The sequence below is a fragment of the Stenella coeruleoalba genome (genome assembly GCF_951394435.1).
Source record: "Stenella coeruleoalba genome assembly, contig: scaffold_91, whole genome shotgun sequence".
In the NCBI taxonomy this organism is placed as follows: domain Eukaryota; kingdom Metazoa; phylum Chordata; class Mammalia; order Artiodactyla; family Delphinidae; genus Stenella; species Stenella coeruleoalba.
The window spans coordinates 24,813-37,685 of record NW_027646130.1 but is presented as its reverse complement, the minus strand read 5'-3'; the positions used below and the strand labels follow the sequence as shown (position 1 = coordinate 37,685).

General features: G+C 43.8%; 1 long non-coding RNA gene across 1 annotated transcript in view; it reads left to right on the top strand.

The window, feature by feature from the left end:
- Window positions 1-12,663, top strand: part of LOC307181310 — an 843,792-nt gene extending 831,129 nt beyond the window's left edge. The window contains exon 9 of the long non-coding RNA XR_013826402.1: window positions 12,601-12,663. This is a non-coding gene — a long non-coding RNA (uncharacterized lncRNA). The remainder of the gene's footprint in view (window positions 1-12,600) is intronic.
- The last annotated feature ends 210 nt before the right edge of the window (window positions 12,664-12,873 follow it).

Below are 12,873 nucleotides of genomic sequence, written 5' to 3'. Positions count from 1 at the left end.
GTGCTGCTAAGGGCCTGATGACACAGATTTCATTGCTGAGTGATATTGCTTTGTAAGTAAATACCACAACTTCTTTATCCATTTTTCACTTTCTGCGATGTTGAACTTGTACTGTAAACGAGGTTCTTGTAAACAGAGCCGTTCCAAACTTTGGGGTGGCTGTGTCTTTTTGATTTTAATTTCCCTAAGCTATAGGACCATAAGTGGAAGTGCCCTAGGTTCTGTTGCTTTGTTTTTTAGATGTTTCAGGAAACACCATACACGTCTCCCGAGTGGTTGTTGGCAATTTACATCCCGCCCATCAGCATAACAAGGCTCCCAGTTCTCCATGGCCTGTCTTGTCTTTCTGGATTTTACACTTTTACCAGATGGCCCTTTTGACCGGGGGGAAGTGAGACTTCATTGTAGTGCAGATTTCCTTTGCAAGCTTGCTTGGTTGGCCAAAAAGGGCGTATGCGTTTTTTCCTGAATATATTCAGGAAAAAACGCATACGCCCTTTTTGGCCAAGTGCATCATTGTGGACGTTCTGCCTCTTTTCCTATGCTTTCAATGCAATTCCAGTCTACCTCCTGAAATCGGTTTCCTGCAATTCTGCCCCGCTTTCAAGTCCTCTTGGCAGCCTTACTTCAGTCTATTTTTGGACGATAGCTGTCATTTATAACTCTGCAGGTTTGTGAATTACAGTGCCCCTGAGCTCCTTTCTTCAACTCGCTTTCTTGTGACCTGGCCGCAACACCGCAGGATGGCTTCAGGCCCTAATCTGGTTCTGGCACGGCACGCTGAGCCTTTGGTTAATTCCTCTTCCTGGTGAGAAATGAGAGTTAAATTTGCCCGTCCAGACACCTCCAGCTAGTCTCTCATTGGTTCTCGCTACTCCTGTTCATCTTCCGCAGAAATTGCAAACTGGGCCAAACAGGAGGTTAAAGGGACTGACTCTCCAAGTCGGGAGAGTGTTAGTAAAGCGTCTGGAATGTTGCACCCGAGTACCAGGGGAGGAAAACTGAGACATATTTGAACACGTCTCCCGATCACATGGTTGATCATACTCTAGGTTCCACATGCATGTTTTAGCTGAAGGAAGAATACCTTAAACCTGGAGAGTTGAGACCCGTGTAATGCGTACCATGCAATATGACTTCAAAGGGTTTTCATTTGCTCACCGAACCTCTCCAATCCTATCACTGCTGCGTTTATGCCACTGTACACATGCTTGATTCTCTTTTGGAGACATAGCAATCCATAGGTTTTCCGATACTTACTAGTCAGGTACATTCTTAGGCGTTCAATATGCGGTGTTGAGTCCATTTCTTTGAGCAAGGAGTAGCTCTTGTCTATTCCATATTTGACTTAAGGAACTTTATCTGTGCTCATTTCAATCTCTGGTTTTATGCAGCACCCCAACTCACCTTTACCCTTAAGCAAGCATAAGTTGGTTTTCTAAATTTGAGACCCTGTTCTGTTCTGTAATTCAGTTCCTGTGTAGCCAAGTTTACATTCCGTGTATTACTGATATCTTATGATGTTTCTTTTCTGTGTGACTTATTTCAGTTAGAATCATCATACCTGAATCCACTCATTGTGCTGCTACGGGCCTGATGACACAGATTTCATTGCTGAGTGATATTGCTTTGTAAGTAAATACCACAACTTCTTTATCCATTTTTCACTTTCTGCGATGTTGAACTTGTACTGTAAACGAGGTTCTTGTAAACAGAGCCGTTCGAAAGTTTGGGGTGGCTGTGTCTTTTTGATTTTAATTTCCCTAAGCTATAGGACCATAAGTGGCAGTGCCCTAGGCTCTGTTGCTTTGTTTTTTAGATGTTTCAGGAAACACCATACACTTCTCCCGAGTGTCTGTTGGCAACTTACATCCCGCCCATCAGCATAACAAGGCTCCCAGTTGTCCATGGCCTGTCCTGCCTTTCCGGATTTTACACTTTTTTCAGATGGCCCTTTTGACCGGGGGGAAGTGAGACTTCATTGTAGTGCAGATTTCCTTTGCAAGCTTGCTTGGTTGGCCAAAAAGGTCGTATGCGTTTTTTCCTGAATATATTCAGGAAAAAACGCATATGCCCTTTTGGCAAAGTGCATCATTGTGGACGTTCTGCCTCTTTTCCTACGCTTTCAATGCAATTCCAGTCTACCTCCTGAAATCGGTAACCTGCAATTCTGCCCCGCTTTCAAGTCCTCTTGGCAGCCTTACTTCAGTCTATTTTTGGACGATAGCTGTCATTTATAACTCTGCAGGTTTGTGAATTACAGTGCCCCTGAGCTCCTTTCTTCAACTCGCTTTCTTTTGAGCTGGCCGCAACACCGCAGGATGGCTTTAGGTCCTAATCTGGTTCCAGTACAGCACGCTGAGCCTTTGGTTATTTCCTCTTCCTGGTGGGAAATGAGAGTTAAATTTGCCCGTCCAGACACCTCCAGCTAGTCTCTCATTGGTTCTCGCTATTCCTGTTCATCTTCCGCAGAAATTGCAAACTGGGCCAAACAGGAGGTTAAAGGGACTGACTCTCCAAGTCGGGAGAGTGTTAGTAAAGCGTCTGGAATGTTGCACCCGAGTACCAGGGTACGAAAACTGAGACATATTTGAACACGTCTCCCGATCACATGGTTGATCATACTCTAGGTTCCACATGCATGTTTTAGCTGAAGGAAGAATACCTTAAACCTGGGTAGTTGAAACCCGTTGAATGGGTACCATGCAATATGACTTCAAAGGGTCTTCATTTGCTCACCGAACCTCTCCAATCCTATCACTGCTGCGTTTATGCCCCTGTACACATGTTTGATTCTCTTTCGGAGACATAGCAATCCATAGGTTTTAAGATACTTACTAGTCAGGTACATTCTTAGGCGTTTAATATGCGGTGTTGAGTCCATTTCGTTGAGCAAGGAGTAGTTCTTGTCTATTCCATATTTGACTTAAGGAACTTTATCTGTGCTCATTTCAATCTCTGGTTTTATGCAGCACCCCAACTCACCTTTCCCCTTAAGCAAGCATAAGTTGGTTTTCTAAATTTGAGTCCCTGTTCTGTTCTGTAATTCAGTTCCTGTGTAGCCAAGTTTACATTCCGTGTACTACTGATATCTTATGATGTTTCTTTTTCTGTGTGACTTACTTCAGTTAGAATCATCATACCTGAATCCACTCATTGTGCTGCTAAGGGCCTGATGACACAGATTTCATTGCTGAGTGATATTGCTTTGTAAGTAAATACCACAACTTCTTTATCCATTTTTCACTTTCTGCGATGTTGAACTTGTACTGTAAACGAGGTTCTTGTAAACAGAGCCGTTCCAAACTTTGGGGTGGCTGTGTCTTTTTGATTTTAATTTCCCTAAGCTATAGGACCATAAGTGGCAGTGCCCTAGGCTCTGTTGCTTTGTTTTTTAGATGTTTCAGGAAACACCATACACTTCTCCCGAGTGTCTGTTGGCAATTTACATCCCGCCCATCAGCATAACAAGGCTCCCAGTTCTCAATGGCCTGTTGCCTTTCTGGATTTTACACTTTTTTCAGATGGCCCTTTTGACCGGGGGGAAGTTAGACTTCATTGTAGTGCAGATTTCCTTTGCAAGCTTGCTTGGTTGGCCAAAAAGGTCGTATGCGTTTTTTCCTGAATATATTCAGGAAAAAACGCATACGCCCTTTTTGGCCAAGTGCATCATTGTGGACGTTCTGCCTCTTTTCCTATGCTTTCAATGCAATTCCAGTCTACCTCCTGAAATCGGTTTCCTGCAATTCTGCCCCGCTTTCAAGTCCTCTTGGCAGCCTTACTTCAGTCTATTTTTGGACGATAGCTGTCATTTATAACTCTGCAGGTTTGTGAATTACAGTGCCCCTGAGCTCCTTTCTTCAACTCGCTTTCTTTTGAGCTGGCCGCAACACCGCAGGATGGCTTCAGGCCCTAATCTGGTTCCGGTACGGCACGCTGAGCCTTTGGTTATTTCCTCTTCCTGTTGGGAAATGAGAGTTAAATTTGCCCGTCCAGACACCTCCAGCTAGTGTCTCATTGGTTCTCGCTATTCCTGTTCATCTTCCGCAGAAATTGCAAACTGGGCCAAACAGGAGGTTAAAGGCGCTGACTCTCCAAGTCGGGAGAGTGTTAGTAAAGCGTCTGGAATGTTGCACCCGAGTACCAGGGTACGAAAACTGAGACATATTTGAACACGTCTCCCGTTCACATGGTTGATCATACTTGGGTTCCACATGCATGTTTTAGCTGAAGGAAGAATACCTTAAACCTGGAGAGATCAGACCCGTGTAATGGGTACCATGCAATATGACTTCAAAGGGTCTTCATTTGCTCACCGAACCTCTCCAATCCTATCACTGCTGCGTTTATGCCCCTGTACACACGCTTGATTCTCTTTTGGAAACATAGCAATCCATAGGTTTTAAGATACTTACTAGTCAGGTACATTCTTAGGCATTTAATATGGGGTGTTGAGTCCATTTCGTTGAGCAAGGAGTAGCTCTTGTCTATTCCATATTTGGCTTAAGGAACTTTATCTGTGCTCATTTCAATCTCTGGTTTTATGCAGCACCCCAACTCACCTTTACCCTTAAGCAAGCATAAGTTGGTTTTCTAAATTTGAGACCCTGTTCTGTTCTGTAATTCAGTTCCTGTGTAGCCAAGTTTACATTCCGTGTATTACTGATATCTTGTGATGTTTCTTTTCTGTGTGACTTATTTCAGTTAGAATCATCATACCTGAATCCACTCATTGTGCTGTTACGGGCCTGATGACACAGATTTCATTGCTGAGTGATATTGCTTTGTAAGTAAATACCACAACTTCTTTATCCATTTTTCACTTTCTGCGATGTTGAACTTGTACTGTAAACGAGGTTCTTGTAAACAGAGCCGTTCCAAACTTTGGGGTGGCTGTGTCTTTTTGATTTTAATTTCCCTAAGCTATAGGACCATAAGTGGCAGTGCCCTAGGCTCTGTTGCTTTGTTTTTTAGATGTTTCAGGAAACACCATACACTCCTCCCGAGTGTCTGTTGGCAATTTACATCCCGCCCATCAGCATAACAAGGCTCCCAGTTCTCCATGGCCTGTCCTGCCTTTCTGGATTTTACACTTTTTTCAGATGGCCCTTTTGACCGGGGGGAAGTGAGACTTCATTGTAGTGCAGATTTCCTTTGCAAGCTTGCTTGGTTGGCCAAAAAGGGCGTATGCGTTTTTTCCTGAATATATTCAGGAAAAAACGCATACGCCCTTTTTGGCCAAGTGCATCATTGTGGATGTTCTGCCTCTTTTCCTATGCTTTCAATGCAATTCCAGTCTACCTCCTGAAATCGGTTTCCTGCAATTCTGCCCCGCTTTCAAGTCCTCTTGGCAGCCTTACTTCAGTCTATTTTTGGACGATAGCTGTCATTTATAACTCTGCAGGTTTGTGAATTACAGTGCCCCTGAGCTCCTTTCTTCAACTCGCTTTCTTGTGACCTGGCCGCAACACCGCAGGATGGCTTCAGGCCCTAATCTGGTTCCGGCACGGCACGCTGAGCCTTTGGTTAATTCCTCTTCCTGGTGGGAAATGAGAGTTAAATTTGCCCGTCCAGACACCTCCAGCTAGTCTCTCATTGGTTCTCGCTATTCCTGTTAATCTTCCGCAGAAATTGCAAACTGGGCCAAACAGGAGGTTAAAGGGACTGACTCTCCAAGTCGGAAGAGTGTTAGTAAAGCGTCTGGAATGTTGCACCCGAGTACCAGGGAAGGAAAACTGAGACATATTTGAACACGTCTCCCATTCACATGGTTGATCATACTCTGGGTTCCACATGCATGTTTTAGCTGAAGGAAGAATACCTTAAACCTGGAGAGTTGAGACCCGTGGAATGGGTACCATGCAATATGACTTCAAAGGGTCTTCATTTGCTCACCGAACCTCTCCAATCCTATCACTGCTGCTTTTATGCCCCTGTACACACGCTTGATTCTCTTTCGGAGACATAGCAATCCATAGGTTTTAAGATACTTACTAGTCAGGTACATTCTTAGGCGTTTAATATGGGGTGTTGAGTCCATTTCGTTGAGCAAGGAGTAGCTCTTGTCTATTCCATATTTGACTTAAGGAACTTTATCTGTGCTCATTTCAATCTCTGGTTTTATGCAGCACCCCAACTCACCTTTACCCTTAAGCAAGCATAAGTTGGTTTTCTAAATTTGAGACCCTGTTCTGTTCTGTAATTCAGTTCCTGTGTAGCCAAGTTTACATTCCGTGTATTAATGATATCTTATGATGTTTCTTTTCTGTGTGACTTATTTCAGTTAGAATCATCATACCTGAATCCACTCATTGTGCTGCTACGGGCCTGATGACACAGATTTCATTGCTGAGTGATATTGCTTTGTAAGTAAATACCACAACTTCTTTATCCATTTTTCACTTTCTGCGATGTTGAACTTGTACTGTAAACGAGGTTCTTGTAAACAGAGCCATTCGAAAGTTTGGGGTGGCTGTGTCTTTTTTATTTTAATTTCCCTAAGCTATAGGACCATAAGTGGCAGTGCCCTAGGCTCTGTTGCTTTGTTTTTTAGATGTTTCAGGAAACACCATACACTTCTCCCGAGTGGTTGTTGGCAATTTACATCCCGCCCATCAGCATAACAAGGCTCCCAGTTCTCCATGGCCTGTCCTGCCTTTCTGGATTTTACACTTTTTTCAGATGGCCCTTTTGACCGGGGGGAAGTGAGACTTCATTGTAGTGCAGATTTCCTTTGCAAGCTTGCTTGGTTGGCCAAAAAGGGCGTATGCGTTTTTTCCTGAATATATTCAGGAAAAAACGCATATGCCCTTTTTGGCCAGGTGCATCATTGTGGACGTTCTGCCTCTTTTCCTATGCTTTCAATGCAATTCCAGTCTACCTCCTGAAATCGGTTTCCTGCAATTCTGCCCCGCTTTCAAGTCCTCTTGGCAGCCTTACTTCAGTCTATTTTTGGACGATAGCTGTCATTTATAACTCTGCAGGTTTGTGAATTACAGTGCCCCTGAGCTCCTTTCTTCAACTCGCTTTCTTGTGACCTGGCCGCAACACCGCATGATGGCTTCAGGCCCTAATCTGGTTCCGGCACGGCACGCTGAGCCTTTGGTTAATTCCTCTTCCTGGTGGGAAATGAGAGTTAAATTTGCCCGTCCAGACACCTCCAGCTAGTCTCTCATTGGTTCTCCCTATTGCTGTTCATCTTCCGCAGAAATTGCAAACTGGGCCAAACAGGAGGTTAAAGGGACTGACTCTCCAAGTCGGAAGAGTGTTAGTAAAGCGTCTGGAATGTTGCACCCGAGTACCAGGGGAGGAAAACTGAGACATATTTGAACACGTCTCCCATTCACATGGTTGATCATACTCTGGGTTCCACATGCATGTTTTAGCTGAAGGAAGAATACCTTAAACCTGGAGAGTTGAGACCCGTGGAATGGGTACCATGCAATATGACTTCAAAGGGTCTTCATTTGCTCACCGAACCTCTCCAATCCTATCACTGCTGCGTTTATTCCCCTGTACACACGCTTGATTCTCTTTTGGAGACATAGCAATCCATAGGTTTTAAGATACTTACTAGTCAGGTACATTCTTAGGCGTTTAATATGGGGTGTTGAGTCCATTTCGTTGAGCAAGGAGTAGCTCTTGTCTATTCCATATTTGGCTTAAGGAACTTTATCTGTGCTCATTTCAATCTCTGGTTTTATGCAGCACCCCAACTCACCTTTCCCCTTAAGCAAGCATAAGTTGGTTTTCTAAATTTGAGACCCTGTTCTGTTCTGTAATTCAGTTCCTGTGTAGCCAAATTTCCATTCCGTGTATTACTGATATCTTATGATGTTTCTCTTTCTGTGTGACTTATTTCAGTTAGAATCATCATACCTGAATCCACTCATTGTGATGCTAAGGGCCTGATGACATAGATTTCATTGCTGAGTGATATTGCTTTGTAAGTAAATACCACAACTTCTTTATCCATTTTTCACTTTCTGCGATGTTGAACTTGTACTGTAAACGAGGTTCTTGTAAACAGAGGCGTCCCAAACTTTGGGGTGGCTGTGTCTTTTTGATTTTAATTTCCCTAAGCTATAGGACCATAAGTGGCAGTGCCCTAGGCTCTGTTGCTTTGTTTTTTAGATGTTTCAGGAAACACCATACACTTCTCCCAAGTGTCTGTTGGCAATTTACATCCCGCCCATCAGCATAACAAGGCTCCCAGTTCTCCATGGCCTGTCCTGCCTTTCTGGATTTTACACTTTTTTCAGATGGCCCTTTTGACCGGGGGGAAGTGAGACTTCATTGTAGTGCAGATTTCCTTTGCAAGCTTGCTTGGTTGGCCAAAAAGGGCGTATGCGTTTTTTCCTGAATATATTCAGGAAAAAACGCATACGCCCTTTTTGGCCAAGTGCATCATTGTGGACGTTCTGCCTCTTTTCCTATGCTTTCAATGCAATTCCAGTCTATCTCCTGAAATCGGTTTCCTGCAATTCTGCCCCGCTTTCAAGTCCTCTTGGCAGCCTTACTTCAGTCTATTTTTGGACGATAGCTGTCATTTATAACTCTGCAGGTTTGTGAATTACAGTGCCCCTGAGCTCCTTTCTTCAACTCGCTTTCTTGTGACCTGGCCGCAACACCGCAGGATGGCTTCAGGCCCTAATCTGGTTCCGGCCCGGCATGCTGAGCCTTTGGTTAATTCCTCTTCCTGGTGGGAAATGAGAGTTAAATTTGCCCGTCCAGACACCTCCAGCTAGCCTCTCATTGGTTCTCGCTATTCCTGTTCATCTTCCGTAGAAATTACAAACTGGGCCAAACAGGAGGTTAAAGGGACTGACTCTCCAAGTGGGGAGAGTGTTAGTAAAGCGTCTGGAATGTTGCACCCGAGTACCAGGGAAGGAAAACTGAGACATATTTGAACACGTCTCCCGTTCACATGGTTGATCATACTTGGGTTCCACATGCATGTTTTAGCTGAAGGAAGAATACCTTAAACCTGGAGAGTTGAGACCCGTGGAATGGGTACCATGCAATATGACTTCAAAGGGTCTTCATTTGCTCACCGAACCTCTCCAATCCTATCACTGCTGCTTTTATGCCCCTGTACACACGCTTGATTCTCTTTCGGAGACATAGCAATCCATAGGTTTTAAGATACTTACTAGTCAGGTACATTCTTAGGCGTTTAATATGCGGTGTTGAGTCCATTTCTTTGAGCAAGGAGTAGCTCTTGTCTATTCCATATTTGACTTAAGGAACTTTATCTGTGCTCATTTCAATCTCTGGTTTTATGCAGCACCCCAACTCACCTTTACCCTTAAGCAAGCATAAGTTGGTTTTCTAAATTTGAGACCCTGTTCTGTTCTGTAATTCAGTTCCTGTGTAGCCAAGTTTACATTCCGTGTATTAATGATATCTTATGATGTTTCTTTTCTGTGTGACTTATTTCAGTTAGAATCATCATACCTGAATCCACTCATTGTGCTGCTACGGGCCTGATGACACAGATTTCATTGCTGAGTGATATTGCTTTGTAAGTAAATACCACAACTTCTTTATCCATTTTTCACTTTCTGCGATGTTGAACTTGTACTGTAAACGAGGTTCTTGTAAACAGAGCCGTTCGAAAGTTTGGGGTGGCTGTGTCTTTTTGATTTTAATTTCCCTAAGCTATAGGACCATAAGTGGCAGTGCCCTAGGCTCTGTTGCTTTGTTTTTTAGATGTTTCAGGAAACACCATACACTTCTCCCGAGTGGTTGTTGGCAATTTACATCCCGCCCATCAGCATAACAAGGCTCCCAGTTCTCCATGGCCTGTCCTGCCTTTCTGGATTTTACACTTTTTTCAGATGGCCCTTTTGACCGGGGGGAAGTGAGACTTCATTGTAGTGCAGATTTCCTTTGCAAGCTTGCTTGGTTGGCCAAAAAGGGCGTATGCGTTTTTTCCTGAATATATTCAGGAAAAAACGCATACGCCCTTTTTGGCCAAGTGCATCATTGTGGATGTTCTGCCTCTTTTCCTATGCTTTCAATGCAATTCCAGTCGAACTCCTGAAATCGGTTTCCTGCAATTCTGCCCCGCTTTCAAGTCCTCTTGGCAGCCTTACTTCAGTCTATTTTTGGACGATAGCTGTCATTTATAACTCTGCAGGTTTGTGAATTACAGTGCCCCTGAGCTCCTTTCTTCAACTCGCTTTCTTGTGACCTGGCCGCAACACCGCAGGATGGCTTCAGGCCCTAATCTGGTTCCGGCACGGCACGCTGAGCCTTTGGTTAATTCCTCTTCCTGGTGGGAAATGAGAGTTAAATTTGCCCGTCCAGACACCTCCAGCTAGTCTCTCATTGGTTCTCGCTATTCCTGTTCATCTTCCGCAGAAATTGCAAACTGGGCCAAACAGGAGGTTAAAGGGACTGACTCTCCAAGTCGGAAGAGTGTTAGTAAAGCGTCTGGAATGTTGCACCCGAGTACCAGGGGAGGAAAACTGAGACATATTTGAACACGTCTCCCGTTCACATGGTTGATCATACTCTGGGTTCCACATGCATGTTTTAGCTGAAGGAAGAATACCTTAAACCTGGAGAGTTGAGACCCGTGGAATGGGTACCATGCAATATGACTTCAAAGGGTCTTCATTTGCTCACCGAACCTCTCCAATCCTATCACTGCTGCTTTTATGCCCCTGTACACACGCTTGATTCTCTTTCGGAGACATAGCAATCCATAGGTTTTAAGATACTTACTAGTCAGGTACATTCTTAGGCGTTTAATATGCGGTGTTGAGTCCATTTCTTTGAGCAAGGAGTAGCTCTTGTCTATTCCATATTTGACTTAAGGAACTTTATCTGTGCTCATTTCAATCTCTGGTTTTATGCAGCACCCCAACTCACCTTTACCCTTAAGCAAGCATAAGTTGGTTTTCTAAATTTGAGACCCTGTTCTGTTCTGTAATTCAGTTCCTGTGTAGCCAAGTTTACATTCCGTGTATTAATGATATCTTATGATGTTTCTTTTCTGTGTGACTTATTTCAGTTAGAATCATCATACCTGAATCCACTCATTGTGCTGCTACGGGCCTGATGACACAGATTTCATTGCTGAGTGATATTGCTTTGTAAGTAAATACCACAACTTCTTTATCCATTTTTCACTTTCTGCGATGTTGAACTTGTACTGTAAACGAGGTTCTTGTAAACAGAGCCGTTCGAAAGTTTGGGGTGGCTGTGTCTTTTTGATTTTAATTTCCCTAAGCTATAGGACCATAAGTGGCAGTGCCCTAGGCTCTGTTGCTTTGTTTTTTAGATGTTTCAGGAAACACCATACACTTCTCCCGAGTGGTTGTTGGCAATTTACATCCCGCCCATCAGCATAACAAGGCTCCCAGTTCTCCATGGCCTGTCCTGCCTTTCTGGATTTTACACTTTTTTCAGATGGCCCTTTTGACCGGGGGGAAGTGAGACTTCATTGTAGTGCAGATTTCCTTTGCAAGCTTGCTTGGTTGGCCAAAAAGGGCGTATGCGTTTTTTCCTGAATATATTCAGGAAAAAACGCATACGCCCTTTTTGGCCAAGTGCATCATTGTGGACGTTCTGCCTCTTTTCCTATGCTTTCAATGCAATTCCAGTCTACCTCCTGAAATCGGTTTCCTGCAATTCTGCCCCGCTTTCAAGTCCTCTTGGCAGCCTTACTTCAGTCTATTTTTGGACGATAGCTGTCATTTATAACTCTGCAGGTTTGTGAATTACAGTGCCCCTGAGCTCCTTTCTTCAACTCGCTTTCTTGTGACCTGGCCGCAACACCGCAGGATGGCTTCAGGCCCTAATCTGGTTCCGGCACGGCACGCTGAGCCTTTGGTTAATTCCTCTTCCTGGTGGGAAATGAGAGTTAAATTTGCCCGTCCAGACACCTCCAGCTAGTCTCTCATTGGTTCTCGCTATTCCTGTTCATCTTCCGCAGAAATTGCAAACTGGGCCAAACAGGAGGTTAAAGGGACTGACTCTCCAAGTCGGAAGAGTGTTAGTAAAGCGTCTGGAATGTTGCACCCGAGTACCAGGGGAGGAAAACTGAGACATATTTGAACACGTCTCCCGTTCACATGGTTGATCATACTCTGGGTTCCACATGCATGTTTTAGCTGAAGGAAGAATACCTAAAACCTGGGTAGTTGAAACCCGTGGAATGGGTACCATGCAATATGACTTCAAAGGGTCTTCATTTGCTCACCGAACCTCTCCAATCCTATCACTGCTGCGTTTATGCCCCTGTACACATGCTTGATTCTCTTTCGGAGACATAGCAATCCATAGGTTTTAAGATACTTACTAGTCAGGTACATTCTTAGGCGTTTAATATGCGGTGTTGAGTCCATTTCGTTGAGCAAGGAGTAGCTCTTGTCTATTCCATATTTGGCTTAAAGAACTTTATCTGTGCTCATTTCAATCTCTGGTTTTATGCAGCAACCCAACTCACCTTTCCCCTTAAGCAAGCATAAGTTGGTTTTCTAAATTTGAGAACCTGTTCTGTTTTGGAATTCAGTTCCTGTGTAGCCAAGTTTACATTCCGTGTATTAGTGATATCTTATGATGTTTCTTTTTCTGTGTGACTTATTTCAGTTAGAATCATCGTACCTGAATCTACTCATTATGCTGCTACGGGCCTGATGACATAGATTTCATTGCTGAGTGATACTGCATTGTACGTAAGTACCACAAGTTCTTTATCCATTTTTCACTTTCTGCGATGTTGAACTTGTACTGTAAACGAGGTTCTTGTAAACAGAGCCGTTCCAAACTTTGGGGTGGCTGTGTCTTTTTGATTTTAATTTCCCTAAGCTATAGGACCATAAGTGGAAGTGCCCTAGGTTCTGTTGCTTTGTTTTTTAGATG